This window comes from Calliphora vicina, chromosome 3 (genome assembly GCF_958450345.1).
Source record: "Calliphora vicina chromosome 3, idCalVici1.1, whole genome shotgun sequence".
NCBI lineage: Eukaryota > Metazoa > Arthropoda > Insecta > Diptera > Calliphoridae > Calliphora > Calliphora vicina.
The window spans coordinates 122,555,052-122,562,223 of NC_088782.1; positions in this window are offsets into that span (position 1 = coordinate 122,555,052).

The following is a 7,172-nucleotide window of genomic DNA, read 5'->3' on the forward strand; positions in this document are numbered from 1 at the left end:
GAGCCTTAAATATAGAAATTATAATTTCTAAAATTTTCTATGCCAAACTTTTCCGTTTCACTCAAAATAGTACAATAAAATCTCTTTTTTTTTTTGATAAAAAAAAGCGTAACTACAACAAAAGTATAAAACAATAATTATTATAAATTATATTTTAGGCTATGCTGCAATTAAACTCTAAAATAACAAACGATTAATTATGTTTTTAATACAAGTAGAAGAACTACAGTCGGCAGTTAGGGTGGGGAAAAAGGGTTTGCAACATTAAGAATGTTCAGAAAATGAATATAAATTGAAAATACTGATGATTTGTAGCTTTTATTTTATCAAAAATTTTAGCAACCTTTGACCTTAATTTTAAAATTTTACCTTTGAAGTCTAATTTTATGAAATTATCTGCCAAAAAAACCTTATAATATTTCGCTTAATATTCTGTAAACGTTTAAACAATATATTTTAATTTTTCGAAAATTTTAAAAAGTATGACCTTTGACCTTCGTGATTAAATTTTCGTAATTTACCGCAAAAACAAACGTCATAACTTTGGATATATAATATTTTGCAAGCTTCTCACATCATCTTATTTAAAATTTGCCCAACTTTATGTAAACCTTCCCCTTTTAGCGCATTCCTCTATTCGATCTCTATCTACCTTTTTCTTTTCTTAATTAAAATATTACCTAAACAATTTTGCAAATATTTTGCCTATTTAAAATTCTTTTCGTACAAAAAATACAATATAAACACACCTTTATCAGTTTTTAACTGTTTTAGAATTTAACACCATAATTTTGATACTGATAAAACCTGCTAACTTGACTAAATATCACCTTCTACCTCAGCTCCTCCCCCATATCATAAAATATTTATAACTCTTAGCAAATTCTCTTACGTACTTATTCAAATACACTTTGATTTTATTATAATCATCTATTTTTAATAATTATTGAACCCCTATCGAAGTGTTTTCCTGATTTAATAATTTATTTTTAATGATTCCTTAATCGTAATAGAAATTTAATTTATGATCTGTTTTTCCCATAACGATAAGATGTCGAGGAGTTCATAAATATTTGAAGGTGATATAATTTTGAAATGAGGTTTGGGTTATTTTTATAATTAGGGTCATTTTTTTTTTTTATTAGTCAACGAAAATGCTAAAACATTACAACATATTTTTATATAGAAATTAAACTAAACACAGCCAAGTTTTTAAAAATATTCGGTTAATGGGTTAAACCTTAAACAGCTTTAGGTTTTTATTTAACTAATAAAATCATAATAATATCTAATAGCTTATGTTTGTGTCTATAAACTTTTAACACCTGGTTACTTCTCTTTTTCAACATATTTTGCTGTACAAAGAGATAAACAATTTAAAATAATAAGAAATATTTTTATAAGTTTTTAGGTTACTCAAGGTTCTAAAAAAATACTCTATTCCATCCTGAACTAGTCCATGAGCTTGTCTAGATCTAGACTAGAACTAGACAAATGTATGAATTAAACTAGAGCTAGACTAGAGACTAGACTAGAGACTAGACTAGAGACTAGACTAGAGACTAGACTAGAGACTAGACTAGAGACTAGACTAGAACTAGACTGGACTAGAACTAGACTAGAACTAGACTAGAACTAGACTAGAACTAGACTAGAACTAAACTAGAACTAGACTAGAACTAGACTAGAACTAGACTAGAACTAGACTAGAACTAGACTAGAACTAGACTAGAACTAGACTAGAACTAGACTAGAACTAGACTAGAACTAGACTAGAACTAGACTAGAACTAGACTAGAACTAGACTAGAACTAGACTAGAACTAGACTAGAACTAGACTAGAACTAGACTAGAACTAGACTAGAACTAGACTAGAAGTAGACTAGAACTAGACTAGACACTAGACTAGAGACTAGACTAGAGACTAGACTAGAAACTAGACTAGAGATTAGACTAGAGACTAGACTAGAGACTAGACTAAAGACTAGACTAGAACTAGACTAGAACTAGACTAGAACTAGACTAGAACTAGACTAGAACTAGACTAGAACTAGACTAGAACTAGACTAGAACTAGACTAGAACTAGACTAGAACTAGACTAGAACTAGACTAGAACTAGACTAGAACTAGACTAGAACTAGACTAGAACTAGACTAGAACTAGACTAGACTAGAACTAGACTAGAACTAAACTACAACTAAACTAGAACTAGACTAGAACTAGACTAGAACTAGAACTAGACTAGAACTAGACTAGAACTAGACTAGAAATAGACTAGAACTAGACTAGAACTAGAACTAGACTAGAACTAGACTAGAACTAGACTAGAACTAGACTAGAACTAGACTAGAACTAGACTAGAACTAGACTAGAACTAGACTAGAACTAGACTAGAACTAGACTAGAACTAGACTAGAACTAGACTAGAACTAGACTAGAACTAGACTAGAACTAGACTAGAACTAGACTAGAACTAGACTAGAACTAGACTAGAACTAGACTAGAACTAGACTAGAACTAGACTAGAACTAGACTAGAACTAGACTAGAACTAGACTAGAACTAGAACTAGACTAGAACTAGACTAGAACTAGACTAGAACTAGACTAGAACTAGACTAGAACTAGACTAGAACTAGACTAGAACTAGACTAGAACTAGACTAGAACTAGACTAGAACTAGACTAGAACTAGACTAGAACTAGACTAGAACTAGACTAGAACTAGACTAGAACTAGACTAGAACTAGACTAGAACTAGACTAGAACTAGACTAGAACTAGACTAGAACTAGACTAGAACTAGACTAGAACTAGACTAGAACTAGACTAGAACTAGACTAGAACTAGACTAGAACTAGACTAGAACTAGACTAGAACTAGACTAGAACTAGACTAGAACTAGACTAGAACTAGACTAGAACTAGACTAGAACTAGACTAGAACTAGACTAGAACTAGACTAGAACTAGACTAGAACTAGACTAGAACTAGACTAGAACTAGACTAGAACTAGACTAGAACTAGACTAGAACTAGACTAGAACTAGACTAGAACTAGACTAGAACTAGACTAGAACTAGACTAGAACTAGACTAGAACTAGACTAGAACTAGACTAGAACTAGACTAGAACTAGACTAGAACTAGACTAGAACTAGACTAGAACTAGACTAGAACTAGACTAGAACTAGACTAGAACTAGACTAGACTAGAACTAGACTAGAACTAAACTACAACTAAACTAGAACTAGACTAGAACTAGACTAGAACTAGAACTAGACTAGAACTAGACTAGAACTAGACTAGAAATAGACTAGAACTAGACTAGAACTAGAACTAGACTAGAACTAGACTAGAACTAGACTAGAACTAGACTAGAACTAGACTAGAACTAGACTAGAACTAGACTAGAACTAGACTAGAACTAGACTAGAACTAGACTAGAACTAGACTAGAACTAGACTAGAACTAGACTAGAACTAGACTAGAACTTGACTAGAACTAGACCAGAACTAGACTAGAACTAGACTAGAACTAGACTAGAACTAGACTAGAACTAGACTAGAACTAGACTAGAACTAGACTAGAACTAGACTAGAACTAGACTAGAACTAGAACTAGACTAGAACTAGACTAGAACTAGACTAGAACTAGACTAGAACTAGACTAGAACTAGACTAGAACTAGACTAGAACTAGACTAGAACTAGACTAGAACTAGACTAGAACTAGACTAGAACTAGACTAGAACTAGACTAGAACTAGACTAGAACTAGACTAGAACTAGACTAGAACTAGACTAGAACTAGACTAGAACTAGACTAGAACTAGACTAGAACTAGACTAGAACTAGACTAGAACTAGACTAGAACTAGACTAGAACTAGACTAGAACTAGACTAGAACTAGACTAGAACTAGACTAGAACTAGACTAGAACTAGACTAGAACTAGACTAGAACTAGACTAGAACTAGACTAGAACTAGACTAGAACTAGACTAGAACTAGACTAGAACTAGACTAGAACTAGACTAGAACTAGACTAGAACTAGACTAGAACTAGACTAGAACTAGACTAGAACTAGACTAGAACTAGACTAGAACTAGACTAGAACTAGACTAGAACTAGACTAGAACTAGAACTAGAACTAGACTTGAACTAGACTTGAACTAGACTAGAACTAGACTAGAACTAGACTAGAACTAGACTAGAACTAGACTAGAACTAGACTAGAACTAGACTAGAACTAGACTTGAACTAGACTAGAAATAGACTGGAACTAGAGTAGAACTAGACTAGAACTAGATTAGAGACTAGACTAGAATGAGACTAGAGACTAGACTAGAAAGAGACTAGACTAGAGACTAGAACTAGACTAAAGGCTAGACTAGAACTAGACTAGAACTAGACTAGAACTAGACTAGAACTAGACTAGAACTAGACTAGAACTAGACTAGAACTAGACTAGAACTAGACTAGAACTAGACTAGAACTAGACTAGAACTAGACTAGAACTAGACTAGAACTAGACTAGAACTAGACTAGAACTAGACTAGAACTAGACTAGAACTAGACTAGAACTAGACTAGAACTAGACTAGAACTAGACTAGAACTAGACTAGAACTAGACTAGAACTAGACTAGAGACTAGACTAGAGACTAGTCTAGAGACTAGACTAGAGACTAGTCTAGAGACTAGACTAGAGACTAGTCTAGAGACTAGACTAGAGACTAGACTAGAGACTAGACTAGAGACTAGACTAGAGACTAGACTAGAGACTAGACTAGAGACTAGACTAGAGACTAGACTAGAGACTAGACTAGAGACTAGACTAGAGACTAGACTAGATACTAGACTAGAGACTAGACTAGAGACTAGAACTAGACTAGAACTAGACTAGAACAAGACTAGAACTAGACTAGAACTAGACTAGAACTAGACTAGAACTAGACTAGAGACTAGACTAGAGACTAGTCTAGAGACTAGACTAGAGACTAGTCTAGAGACTAGACTAGAGACTAGTCTAGAGACTAGACTAGAGACTAGTCTAGAGACTAGACTAGAGACTAGACTAGAGACTAGACTAGAGACTAGACTAGAGACTAGACTAGAGACTAGACTAGAGACTAGACTAGAGACTAGACTAGAGACTAGACTAGAGACTAGACTAGAGACTAGACTAGAGACTAGACTAGAGACTAGACTAGAGACTAGACTAGAGACTAGACTAGAGACTAGACTAGAGACTAGACTAGAGACTAGACTAGAGACTAGACTAGAGACTAGACTAGAGACTAGACTAGAGACTAGACTAGAGACTAGACTAGAGACTAGACTAGAGACTAGACTAGAGACTAGACTAGATTAGAGACTAGACTAGACTAGAGACTAGACTAGATTAGAGACTAGACTAGAACTGTACTCAAAATATTTCTGATTTTGTGCTCAATTTAAAAATTCAGCAGATAGTTAAAATTTCCAACTGGGTTTCCATATAATCTGTTAAACCATGTGCAAATATTTTCTTTGTTTTAAAAAACAAGTATTAAATTTTAGCAAATCATAAGTGTTTTAAAATTTAAAATCATCATTTGACAACCATTGATAGGACAACCTCTTCTAATCACATACATTTGACATATTACGTAGTTGTTTCAAATTATTTAGGTCTTACCACATAAGCAGTTATTTTTAATAATTTATTTTGAATTATTCATTAATTGAAAAAGAAAGGTATGAACTAGTTTTCTTTGGAACCTGGTAAGAGGAGCGCATAAATTTGAAGCAGGTGGCTTCTTTTGTATTAGTCAACAACAAAACAATTTATAAGTATTTATAATTGATAATGGTTGAAAGTTTGTGGCGATAAGACAAAAAGATATTTAAAGTACTAGAATTTTAGTGAAACAAACAAAATAGTACCGAAACGAGCATGGGCATGTGCTTGTTGTCGCAAACATGAGTTCTAAGACTAATAGAGAAATTTAATTTTTTAAACAAATAAAAATAAAGAAAAAAAATGATTGATTAAGGCAACATTTAATTAAAATTGGGTACTTTTGGGGCTTAAAGGATTTTTGGTACTTTTTTTTTTTTTTTTGCTAAGGAGAACGAGGTTTAAATGTGGTGGAAGTCTGGCAGAGAAACAAATTACATGTTCGAAAACATTTAAATTGATATTATCTTGAAAAATGTATTTACAAAAAAATATTGAACTGAAAGAAAGATAAAAACTATTTATTTTTTTTGAAATATTTTAATTATTTTGAGTAAAATGGAAATCATGTAAAAATTTTTGGTTATTTAAGGTAACAAAATGTGGAAATAAAAGTATCAGTGGAGGAAACGCAATCGTTTGAATGTGAAATGTTCTTTGGATCGTTGTGAGGGTATGGGCAATAAGTATATTAATATTGCCGGAAATTGTCGGTCGTATGTTTTGTGTGAAAATGGTGTGGCTGGTAAGGCAAATTCTTGTCCCAACGACTACTATTTTGATGAGCGTACTCAAGGTTGTCAGCTATAAAGCTTGTTTAGCTTGAAGTGTTTTAGAATGGTATTTTTAGATTATCGAAATCATAAAAAACAAATAAAGGATTTTTATTAAATAATTTTTCCCGTATTTGAAAAAAGTACTTTTTGTCTAAAAACTATGTTTAATCGATTTTTTATTACTATAAAGTAAAGGAATGATATTAATATAATTTAATCTATATTTAGTACTTTTTTTCAAAAAAAGGTACTATTTGAAGAAAAAGTACTTTTTGTTAAATAATGATTTATAATGGATTTTTTTGTCATTTAATGAAATGAAATCATAGTGTAATTGTAAAAAAAAAATTTAATACTTTTTTTTGCAAAAAAGTACTATTTTCAAAAATACTACTTTTTTAAAAATAGTAGTATTTTTAAAAAAAATTTATAAAAATTTCTCATGCATAGTAAATAATTAAAAAAAAAAAATTTCTTGGAATATTTTAAAAAATAGTAGTAAAATTATGACTTTTAAATTTTACTACTATTTTTTAAAATATTCCAAGAAAAATTTTTTGTTTTCAATTATTTCTAAGCTTGAGAAATTTTTATACATTTTTTTTAAATACTACTATTTTTAAAAAAGTAGTATTTTTGAAAAAAAACAACTATTACTGAATTGTTTCTAATTTAAAGTAAAG